This window comes from Furipterus horrens, unplaced genomic scaffold, assembly GCF_987537825.1.
Source record: "Furipterus horrens unplaced genomic scaffold, mFurHor1.1.pri manual_scaffold_6, whole genome shotgun sequence".
NCBI lineage: Eukaryota > Metazoa > Chordata > Mammalia > Chiroptera > Furipteridae > Furipterus > Furipterus horrens.
This window is the reverse complement of record NW_028327176.1, coordinates 3,873,789-3,886,230: the sequence shown is the minus strand read 5'-3', so window position 1 is coordinate 3,886,230 and position 12,442 is coordinate 3,873,789.

The window sequence follows — 12,442 nt, the reverse complement described above, 5'->3', positions numbered from 1 at the left end:
GGAAGTCTGAGATCACAATGCTCTCCCCAGCTTGCAGAGGCTGCCAGAGACAGACAGACAGGCAGACAGACAGAAAGCTCTCTGTGTCTCTTTCTTACAAGGTCACCAGGCCTACTGGATTAGGGTACCACCCTTATGACCTCATTTAACCTTAATTACCTCCATAAAGACCCCATCTCCAAATACACTCACCCTGGAAGCTGGGCTTCAACACATCAAAGTTGTGGGGACACCGGCATGCAGTCCGTGACTCCGGGGCACCTGCCCTGGTTTCTCTTGATTCTTGGCCCCGCTCTGTACTGACCCTCAGCTTGGGACCGGGCTGAAGCCAGGCCACTCTTGCATCTTTGCCTGCAGCACCCCCTCCTAGGGCTGGGCGAGACCCAGCCGCCCCGAGAAGTGGCCCAGGAAACCGGCAGACAGGGCGCCAAGCAGGAAGGAATTTCTGTTTCCCACCCTGGACCGCCACCGCCTACACCGGCTCCGTGATGGAACCAGCTCTTGGGAGTCGGAGACCCCGTGGCTGCCTGGGGCAGTGAGCTTGGGCAGCTATGACAGGACACCCCAGACGGGGTGACTCGGACTACAGATACTCATTGCTTACAGGTCGGGAGGTTGGGAAGGCCGAGCTCACGGTGCTAGCAGACTTGGCCCACACGTGGACACCTTCTCGTTGGGTTCTCACACAAGCCCTGACCCCTCTCCTGGGGCTTTGCCCACATGACCTAACCACCTCCCAAAGGCCCCGTCACATCTGCGGTGAACGTATGGATCTGGGGGGACACAGACATTCAGTCTGTAATAGGCTCACAGCCAAGCCCAGTCCTAACTGATACCCACCTTCTATTACCTACCATCTGAAAAACACAGTAACAACAAATCCGCCCCAGAATTCCATGCTCCTTTCCATTTATTGCCCTAGCCTTCTCTTCCATTACTTTCTCTTTAAATCCTTACTTAAGTCTTGGCTGGTGGGGCTCAGTGGATTGAGCGCCAACCTTCAAACCAAAGGGTCGCCGGTTCGATTCCCACTCAGGGCACATGCCTGGGCTGCAGGCCAGGGTCCCAGTGGGAGGCACGGGAGAGACAACCACACATTGAGGTTTCTCACTCCCTTCCTCTCTCTCTAAAAATAAAGTCTTCTTTAAAAAAGAGTTCTCTTTATTAAAAAAATCCTCACCGGAGGACATTTTTTCATTGCTTTTGAGAGAGAGAGGAAGGGAGAGAGAGAAATAAACATCAATTGGTTGCTTCCTGTACACACCTAGACCGGGGATCACGCGCACCCTGACTAGGAATCGAACCTACAACCCCTCAACTGCGGGACAGCACTCTAACCAGCTGAGCCACACCAGCCAGGGCTCTCTGCCATTACTTTCTTGAATGTCTTACAATTTTAAAGGACTCCTGGTCCGCACTCACACACCTTCCATGCACTCCCCATCCACTCCTGGTCCACTGGAGTTGACTCCACCGGAGGCCCCAGGCCTGAAGCAGCCCTCATCTGTGACCAGGGCCTCCTTTCTCCTCCTCCGTCCCATCTGCCACCAAGTCCCATGGTCTAGCTCCTGGAATGGTCCTCGCCTCTGTCTGTTTCTGTCTGTCTCTGTGACCCCTGCCTATCACCCTTGGCCTTCAGGAAGACCTTCTCTCTGGTTCTGATATCCAGTGTTTTCTTACCTCCCTGCAGAACAAATCAGCTCTTAAATCCCGAAGAGACCCTGTCTTTCCCCTGCTTAAAGCTCCTCACAGCCCCCCATTGCTCTCCGAAACGTGGTGTAGCCTGCAAGGCCTGACCTGAGTGCCCGGGGCCATGACTCGCCAGCCTCAGGGCCCCTCTCCTTTCCCTCCCCCCAAGGCAGAGACAGCGTCACAGCTTAGTGTTGCTCGATGCCCTATGCACAGCCTCAGGCTGTCCACCCAGGCCAGGGTCTCTGCTGAAGTGCTCCAGACCCTACTCTCCTTCTTCAGGCCCCCACGCAGTGTCCCGTGTCAGGCAGCTGGCCTGGAACCTCGCTCCAGGGGGCACGGTCTCACCTTTCACATGCCAGCACTCCCTGCCACTGTCATCGGCCAACCAGGTGTGTGACCAGCTGACTACTAGCCACCTCCTGCACCAGGTGTGACCTACTGGGACCGGGATAACCCTGGAACAATGCCGGGCACACAGCAGGTGTTCAACGCCGCTGAATGCATGGATGCACTCTTCAGTAGGGGGAAATGGGGGGTCGGCGAGGGGGAGGGGTCAGTCAGCCTGAGGCCCCACAGCGGGCGCCCAGCAGAGCAGGGATTGGGGTCCAAGTCTCGTGGCCCCAAGGCTGCCACCCTTAGTGGGTCCTTGGGGCGTGAAAGCAGAAAGAGAGAGGAGAGGGTGGGTGTGGGTGGGGGATCGAAAGGACTCTGCCCCGACTGGAGGTGAGGCAGCAGGGTAGAGGAGAGGGGAGAGAGCCGGGCTTCTGGCTCAGGGGTCGCCTGGGATGAGTCTCCGTCTGCCTGGAGGGGTCCTGGATAAGGGCGAGGGCTGGTAAGGGGGAGAGGAAGGTCATGGCAGCTGTGGGCATATGCAGGGCACCCCATGGGGCCTGGATATACAAGAACCGGTCTGGGGCAGGGAGCGTGTGCCGTGGCAGCCGGGAACGGGGGGCTGGGCCCGGGTGAGGAGCAGGGGAAGAGGCGGGAAGTGAGCGGAGCCTGGAGGTGTCTGTGAAACCAGCCACAGCCGCTGGCCTTCCGACCGGCCAGGCCCTTTCGCAACCCATTTTTCAGTTCATGACAACTTTAAGGGAGAAAAGGGCAGCTCTCTTCAAGAAACCCACGGAGCCGAAGGGCAGGCGGGGGCAGGAGCGCTCTGATTTGCAGTCAAGCCAACTTAAAGGTTGGCCCTTTACAGCCGCTTCAAGACCTGAACCCAGGTTTGGTCCAGGGATGGACTGCGGGCCCCTTCTATGTGACGCTATCTACCGGGGCACCGGAAGCGGAATTCAGGTGTTTAAGGTTTGACCAACTCTCAATTGCCCAGGTCACAGCCCACAGGGCCGTCCTCGTGTGCCTGGAACCCCACGGAAGCAGCCCTTCCTGCGCTTTCAGGACTGGTGGTTTATTTCACCAAAAAGCTGGGAAATCATTTTTGTCATTAAAGTGGAAAATCATTTTGAAAAATTCAAACGTATCTTAAACTCTTTATTTGTAACTTAAATCACACGAAAGTCCAGTCACCAGCCAGCTCAGACGCAGGGGAGGCTCCGGGCACAGGGCACGGGTCACGGGCCACGTGACTGAGGGATGCACAGACCTTCTTACATCAGCAGCTGTCCAAGTACAGCTCCGTTGATAGTTTTATCGCTTCTCCTATGACCCTGTTACAAAAGGTCTTCCTGACATGTCCCAAATTGCTCCACTACGTAGTGCGTAAAGCATCCAGACTCAGTCCCTCTCCCTCACTGCGTCTGTGCTCAGGAACGGGGACCCCCACAGAGGCGGATTTAACAGCAGGCGCACCGGGTGCACGCCCTGGGCCCCGACTTCTGCAGGGCCACACAAAACCATGTATTTTTATTTTCCCTGTCTCTCTCTTTTTTTTTTAAGGGGCCCAATATTTTCTTCTGCGCCCGGGGCCTCCACCAACCTTAATCCGCCCCTGGGCCCCAGGTCAGCTCAGGGTTTCTCAGGAGCCGCATCCCGGTGGTGATGGGGCCGCCCTGGGGCCGGGGATCCGGAGCTGCAGGATCCGCTGCCACATCTGCTCACTCACGTGGCCGCTGCCACGTCGGTAGGATGACTCAGCTCCTCTCTATGTGGGCCTCTCCAAAGAGGTTTGCGCATCATGGGACGGCAGTTTCCTCCGGAGCAGCCACCCAGGAGAGCCAGGCAGAAGCTGCAACGCCTTCCTGGCTGCACCTCGGGAGCCATTTGGTACCACGCACACCACAGGCCCTCGGGGTCCCAGGCCAGTCTTGATTCAGTGAGGGCGGGGACCCCACAGAGGTGTGAATGCCGAGGCCACAGTTCCGGGGACCATCAGACCATTGTGAAGACTAGCATTGCCCCAAGCGTCATTCAGCAGCAATATTTTTATTTATTTTTTAAAAATATCTTATTTATTTATGTTTAGAGAAAGGGGAAAGGAGGGAGAAAGAGAGGGAGAGAAACATCAATGTGTGGTTGCCTCTCGTGCGCCCCCAACTAGGAACCTGGCATGTGCTGTGACTGGGAATCAAACCTGCAACCCTTTGGTTTGCAGGCCGGCACTCAATCCACTGAGCCCCACCAGCCAGGGCTTCAGCAGCAATGTTTCTAAAGCAACTCACCTTTAATGAGGTGGCTTCGAAGCATTTCGTTTATTGTTCATAGAAAAACTCTCTCTTTGAATTCGTATTTTATCATTCATGTATATTTCACAGTGCAACGTCATTACAATAACACGCATAACTAACATGGATGGGGGAACATAGCTGATGGCCAGGTGAACAGGTACCACCAGATGTCCCCAAGGATGCGGGCACACAGAGCGGGGGCCGAGGCCAGGAGCAGGAGGCACCCTGTGGACATCGTCAGGGCCTGCAGGCACCAGCTAAGCGGAACCTAAACCCCTGAGGCCCTGGCACCCTCGGGAGGCCTGAGTGAAGGATGGGTGTCTGGGCCAAGGACGTTTAGTTCACTCTCATAAGGGTCTCCTGACAACCTAAAGACCCAGGCATCGAAGGGGTGGAGAGGAGTTCCTCTCCAGGGGGATCACTGTATCAGAGCTTCATGACCAAGCACCACGGCCTAGGGGGTTTAAACAACAGCTCTGGAGGCGGAGGGCGGGGGGGGGTCAGCATGAGGGCGGGGGTGGTTTCTCTGGAGGCCTGCCTACCCGGCTGGCAGACAGCTGCCTTCTCCCTGTGTCTGTCCTCTCATGTTCATCTCCCTGTCTGGTCCTTGTCCCCAGTCTCCTCTTCTTTTAAGGACATCCGTTGTGCTGGGTTAGGGCCCATTCATTCCCCCCTAATTACCTCTTGAAGGCCCTGTCTCCATCGTGAGGTGCTGCTGGGGGTTACGTTTTCACCGTCTGAATGGGGGCTGCAGGCACCCCAATTCCACCCTAGCATCTTCTCCAGACTGGGAGGTGAGTGGGCTTCCAGAGCAGACCCTGCCCCAGCCGGCTCCTGTGGGTGAACAGAAGTTTCTGGGCGCAGAGAGGGTGCGCTGGACAGAGGTGCACCGTAGCAGGGGAGAAGCGAGGACCATGGCCGTTCAGTGTGTGGGACTTGGGGCCTGGCAGAAGTACTCCTCCTTTCAGGTGGGTCTCTGGGTCCCCTGCACCCAGCCTCAGCTCCCACCTCCAGGGCCAGAGGGGCTGGGAGGTCCAGCCCTCAGAACGCCACGCGTCTCCAAGGCACGAACCGACTCCAGCACTGCCGAGTGGGAGGGGTGACTGGTGTGTGACCTGGCCTTGAGCGTGGAAAGTTCAATCAGCTGGAAAGAGGAAAAGGAAGTTGGAAAAACATTTTAGCCCAGCCCCAGCCGCAGGAGCGATAAGGAGTTGGTGAGGTCACTGGCCTCGTGGAAAAAGTGAATCGACCCGTCGGAGGGAAAAGAGAGAGCAGGGCCCGTGAGCCCCTCTCTGGCCGGGAGGCGTGTGCAGAGGGATGGATGTGAGGTCTGGCCCCGGTGACAGTGTCCTTCCACACGGGGATAGCTGTCGCCTCTCGTCAGCTTCACTGAGGGTGTTCAAGTGCAGTTTTTGGGAAGGAAAAGGCCGGCTGTGAGCGATCCGTCTGACGGTCTGAGCCTTGAAACGGAAGCAGTCACAGGAAGCAGAGGGAGGGAGCACGCACACACACGCACAGAGGCACACGCATGCTTCCCACTCGGCCTGAAGGCTAGGGGGGCTAGGGGGCGGGCCGCCGTGGCGGTGTGCTGGGCGGGGCGGGCTTGATGGGGCTGCCGTGCCAGCCGGACGGTGGGCATTGGCGCCGGGTGTGGCCGGCGGCATGACCTGGAGAAGCACCTAGAGACCTGGGCGATGCCCCCCACAGAAGGCTCCCAACCACGGCTGGCAGGCAGAGGCCCTGCAGAAGGTCATGCTCAAGGTCACTCGGCCAATCAGCTGAAGCTCCTTCTCTGTGCCCGTCAGGGTGCAGAGACAGCTACGGCAGTGCTGACAGAAGGGTCCCTCCTCGCTGCCAGGCCTCCCCGGCCTGTCCCCGCTCTACCGGGTTGCGAGCGTTCACAGGATGGGGAACCAGACAAGGAGATCACCCCTGGCCTCCCCTCTGTCTTCACTCCCTTCTCATCTTTGAAGTCAGAAAACCTGGCTCACCTGGCTTATACGGGAGCTTGGGGGCCGGGCCAGCCCCTGAGCAGCCTCCCCCGCAGCAGTACCTGTGTGTGCATGTGTGTGCATGTGTGTGTGTACAAGGCCACTCCCGCCTGCCACTTACACAGCTTCTACAGTTCGGCTTCGTGGTGACCACAGGCTCTTGACAACCAGGGAAGCACGCAGGTCAGTGTGAATGGTGATAAAGTCATTTATTTGCACAGAGTTTACAGCTTCAAAGCCACGCTTTCCCCTTCCCCACACTCGACCTTGCCCTGCCTCCTGTCTGGGGTGTGCAGTGGAATTAGCAGCCCCCTGGGCGGAGGAGGAGACAACGTCCTTCCCTGCTCCTCTACACAATAATATCTGTGAAATCCTCGTGTGTTTTGCAATGGCAACCGGTCCCTGCCACCTGCCATGTTCTTTTGCAGTCAATTCTAGGTGCGTCTCTTAGAGGGAGGCTCCTGGGACTCAGGGCCAATGCATTATAATCATTGTCAGAAGATTCTGCTCTCAGCACAAGGGCCCGCCCACATTAGCTGGACCGAAGAGGGAGCCAAGCTGGGGCACAGGCACTGGGCAGGGGAGGAGCGGGACCCCAACTAGGCCAGCATGCAGCGTGCATCCCAGTCCAGATCACCACCGCCCTGGGCAGGCCTCCCTGCACCCACCCCCACCCCCTTGGGTCTCCATGCCTCCTGCCTGGGGGTGTGTCTGTCCTGGGACAAGCTGTTACATTATCGGTCTCTGGGTCATCCTCCCCCACTTCGCTGTGGCCACCAAGAGGGACAAGAGCATCTTTGCCATTCTTATAGCCCCGTCCCCAAGCCCAGGACCTGGCACCCAGCCGACTCTCAGAGACAGTGAGGAAACCTTAGTTCCTAAAGACCCATCCCCGAAGCAGACGGAGGGCAGAGCCAGGAGAGGGGGCGTCACGCAGGGCAGCTGGTGGGCAGCAAAGCCAGGGCGAAACCCCACACAAAGGGAAGCCTGTTCTGACAGCTCGTTGACGCCTCTGAAGATAAGCTGTGTGGTGCTAGCAGGCGGGGAGCTGTCTGGGAGTCCTCCCAGCAAAGCCAATTTGGAAGACAACAGCCCCAGCTAAGCGCAGGGCATGGCACCTGCCGGGGATGCCCCTCAGGCGGCCCTGCCCTCGCCACAGCCCCTGTCCCTCCTGGTAGCTGGGCAGTGTTTCTTATGCTCCTTCCCTCTGGGACCCCCAGCATGGTGCCCACCCCAGCTCTGGCACCTAGGAAGGGTTTGTGGAATTGACGATTTTTAATGCATCAGGAAATGCTCATGGAAAGGAACTGCAGGGTGGCTTCACAGCCAAGTGCGGTTTTAATCTGTGCTCAGAACGGTGGGCCTTCGCGGACGCGCGGGTTTTCCCACGTAAGGCTTTCTCCCTGTGGAGTGCGCCGGGCGCTTGCAGCTGAGGGCGCCGGAATGTTCAGGCTTTCTCGGTGGATCTGGACAGGATGTCTTCACAGGGATGATCCCCTGGGCAAAGCACTGTCCAGAGGCCTGTGGAGGGGGCTTTGGCAGCCCCTCCGGGGTTTCCTCCTGCGATGCCAGCTGTGAGTTGGAATGAATATTCTAGAAAACCCACAGACCTTCAAGAAAGGTGAAAGGCAGGAAAGCCAGAGACCAGGACAGCCTCCTGGGTCGTTCTAAACTGCTCAGGCTCTGGCCAGTTAACTCGGTTGATTAGAGCATTGTCCCACTAGGCTGAGGTTGTGGGTTCAATCCCTGGTCAGGGCACATACAAGAATCAACCAATAAATGCATAAGTAAGTGGAACAACAAATTGATGTTTCTGTCTGTCTCTCTTTCTTGAAAAAAAAAATCAATAAAAAAATTAAACTTCTCCAACCCCAGCATAGGAAGGGGGTCTGCCTCCAAGGTCTTCATCCTCACTCCAGGCAAGGCTGACGGTGTGAAGGGTGGAGGAGGGAGGGCATGTGAGGGGGACCCAAAAGAGCCCTCCCTACACACACACATGTTTTTCTACCATAATCCTGAAATAGTTTCTAAGAGCCCCATATTAATGACTCATTTTCTGGGGGTGCAAATGTGTTTTGCAGAGAACACTGCATTAGAGCGACCCGGGGGGAAGCACCTTCGTGGGGGTGCTGTCGGTGTTGGGAGCACACAAGCCATCTGCCAGCTGTCGGGTCTTCTTGGGGCACCCTTTGTTCACAGACTGGGCAGGGCAGCATGATTTTTATGTTAAAACGAGTATGGCTTTCTCATGGAAGTGAATACCAAATTGTGTGCGTGTGTGTGTGTCTCAGCTTACAGCTGCTTGCAGGCAGACCCCTGAGATACACTAAGACACCCCCTTTCCAGGAAAGTCACCCTCAAACTTTTCCATCAGGGGCTCTTGCATGGAAAGTTTGAGAGCACGTTTTGTTAAGTCACTGAAAGCCAAGGACTTGTTCCTGCCCAGTGCTTGGTCAAGTTTAGGGCTAGCCATCACGGGCCTGTGGGCTGGCACTCACGGGAGGTCCCCCTCACACAGCAGGAAGGAGCCCGAGCCCCGAGAGACGTGGCAGCCTGCCCTGAGTCCTCTGACCCTACCCGGACTCTATCCTTAGACTGTTGGGGGGAGAGAGCGAGGCCCTGGCCTGGCGGCCAGGACAGACGCAGCTGGCATTGAAGAGCCAGGCTCCCCATCATGGAAGGCTCCAGAACAATCCCCCCGTAGGAACTCAGGGTGGGCGGGGAGGAGAGCCTGCGACCTCGCCCGTCGGGCAGAGCCCTGCCGGCGTTTTGGACGTGGAGGTGCAGGGGTGAGTGGAGCGCCTCAGGCTGGGTGGAGGAGGTCTGGGGTCCACTCTGTCCTGCCACCCTCTTCCAGCTGGGGGGCTGTGCCCTTGTTCCCCATGTTCTATGTGGTTCTGAGGGGCTGTCAGACCATCTGGCTCTGCCCCTGGCCTCGGGGTGGATCTGTCTCCCAGAGCCGACCCCTCACAGCGGGGTGGCGTATGTGCACTGGGGCCCATCATGACTGCGGCCATTGCGTCATTGGCCCCAACCTTGGCTCCTGCCACATTCACATTTTTGCCACACAGCTTCGCAGGCCCTCCTGTCACACTAGTCCTTGTTTGGGCTGCTGGGGGAGAAACGCCACAGCCTGCATGGCTTACAAATGACAGAAACTCATTTCTCCCCATCTGGGGGCTCGAAGTCCAAGCTCAAGGCACCGGCAGGGTCCATGTCTGGGGAGGGCCCATTCCCAGGGGACAGTGTCTTCTCATTGGGTCTTCATGCGGCGGAAGGGGCGAGGGAGCTCTCTGGGGACTCCTTCATGAGGACACAAGTCCCGTACCTGAGGTTTCCGCCCTCATGACCGAAGCACCTCCTAAAGGCCCCGCCTTCTAATACCGTGGCTTTGGGGTTAAGCTTTTAACATGAAGTTGGGTGGGACACACGCAGACCGTGTGACTAGCTTTGCCCCATTAGGTGGGAAAGGGAGCAGCCCGTTCGGGGCCTTGGCTTGCAAGGCTGTGCGTGTCTCCATTCAGGCTCCTGCACCCCGAGATCAGCACGAGAGCCGGTGCCCCTGAGAATGTACAGAGGAGCAGGCTGGAGCCTCCTCAGAAGGGAGCTGCATGAGAAGATTGAAGAGATGCCAGATGAGACCAATCAACCCTTCAGCCACTGAATTTTTCAGAGGTTTGCTCGGGGGCGACAGGTAATTGGTGCAATAATTCTTTTTATTTATTTTTTAATCCTTACCCGAGGACATTTCTTTTTCATTGCCTTTAGAGAAAAAGGGAGGCGAGGGAGAATATTGATCAGCTGCCTTCTTGTACACATCCAGACATTCCCACAACCTGTGTATGTGCCCTGACTGGGAATCGAACCCACGACATTGCAGGGCGGCACTCTAACCAGCTGAGCCACACCAGCCAAGGCTATGACTCTTGTACGAGATGTCACACTGGCCTGCTGAAAGAGAGGCTTCTTCTTCCTTTTGGCAGCGGCTGAGGGCTGGGAGCAGGAGAGTCGAACGGACACGCAGAGGGCAGCACAGACCAGCAGAACGGAGGCGCGCAGGAGACAGAGCGCCCAGCCAGGCCTGGGTCCAGCCTTGGGACTCTCCATCGTGTGAACCAAGGCAGCACCTGCTCTGTCTGCGTTTCTTCCAAAGCAGCTGCAAGGCTCCGGCTCTCAGGACGCCCCTCTTCTGCATCCCGAGTGGAGCTTTGTTGAGGGCGATGACTCTGCCTAGTTCATCCATGCACCCCCGAAGTGGGGCCCAGCGCTTCCACGGGGCTTGTCCTTAACCAGGGTTTGCAAACTTTCCACAGTCCGTCCCCTGATGGCTGGAGGGCGCGCTTCTAGGGAAAACCAGGACATGTCGGTGGGTGGGGGCCTGGGGCTCTGGTCTCCAGGGTCTCGTGCCAGCCCGATGTGCTTTCCAGGGTTGGGGTCCATACTCCCCCAGCCTGCATCGGTCATCCAGCCTTCACTACAAACGTCAGGCAATGGGGAGGTGGTGAAAACGACAAAGGAAAGAGGAGCCGGATGGGGAAGGCCAGGGCGGGGGAGGCAGGCGAGGAGCAGTGCAGGCTGTGCAGGAGCGCAGGGCTGCTAAAAAGGCGACCGTTGGCTCGGCTCTCCAGGCGGGTCTCTCCGGGATGGAAGCTCTGTGTTCTCTGAGAAATTTAACAGGGCAATGAGTTTAATGGCACCCCTCCCAAGACTGTTTACCTCACCTCTGGGTGCCGGATGTCAAGGCGTGCCCTAAAAACTGGGCATTAACCATCTTTCCAGAGAGTGGCTGTGAGCGACAGCTTGAGGGACTTACTCCCTTTCACTTTTCCTGTATGTCTTCACAGGTGATGTCCCTGAGTTGGGTAAACTGAGGCAGGGCACAACTGCCCCACCACCACCACACACGGACACCACACAGCCCAGCAAATGGCCATTGAGCGGGGGGTTCCCCCACCCCGCTGGGCTGTGACTCACCCAATTGCCATTGGCAGCAGCCGATTAAGGAAGAGGAAAGCCGTCCTAGAGGCAGCAGAGTCTGCTTGGCTGAGTCTGGGGGCGACGGTGTGGTCAGGGGGACGTTGAGAGGCCACCCTGAGCCCTACCCCTGCCAGGGAGGTGACACTGGGCAGGGCCCGCCAAGTGCTCATCAGAATTCAGGGGCTCCACTCACGGAAGCGCCTGCAGGCCAGGGGTTCTCACCTGAGGGTCGTTAGCGGGGCTGGGACCGGGGTCAGGCCGAGCAAGAGCCCGAGGGTGCAGCCCGGCCCAGGGAGAAGAGCAGCTGGGAAGACCGGTCACTACAAGGTGACCCCACGTCTCCCGGGGTGCCTGGAGCAGCGAGGACTGCAGTCTCTGAGGCGCGGGTCACGTCCAGCCTGGCACTCACTGGACCGCCTCCTCCCTGGCACTTGGAGCCCATGTGCCCCCTCACCCTGGTCTCGGTCACAGAGGACACAGGGCTCAGTGGCCGCTGCTCCCGCGGCCCGGAGCACACTTTCGGTCCTTTTCTAGATGCCGCCTTCTCGGGAGGGCTTTCCTGACACCCCCACCTACTCTCTGTCCCGTGGCCCTGATCCTCGTCTGCAGTCCCTGGCGCTGTCTGTCGCCTCCCTGTGTACCTGGGCCTGCCAGCACTTAGCACCTAGTAGGCCCTCAGGCAACATCAGCGGAGGAAGGAAATGGATGAAAAAACAAGTGAGAAGACAAAGGAAGAGGGGGGACCAGCTGTGCCTGGAAGCTGCTGGGGCTCCTGGACCCCCGAGTGGTCTGCACCCCCAGCCTGCTCTCCTGGGGAGGTGGGTGACCTGCAGGGCCCGGCCTCGGGGCTGTGATGGAGGCGCGTGTCAGCTTTCAGACGAACTTTTCCTTCCCGCTGCCAGCAGATGCTGCCCCTGCGCCCCCGTCCTTGACTGGCTCCTGGGGCTCAGGGCGCAGGGTGGGCAGGAGCACCTGGAGCACCCACCCGGCCCCGGCCCCGGCCCCGGCCCCGGCCCTGGCCCCTGTAACGTGTGCCCAGGGCTGCTGGCAGGACGGAATGCGAGCAACGATCAAAAGCCAGGGTGAGCCTTCGGACCGTGAGGCAGGTCCTCTTAGCTGTGGGCCTGAACCCGTCCACCTTGCTCGGAGCCAAACTCCCTG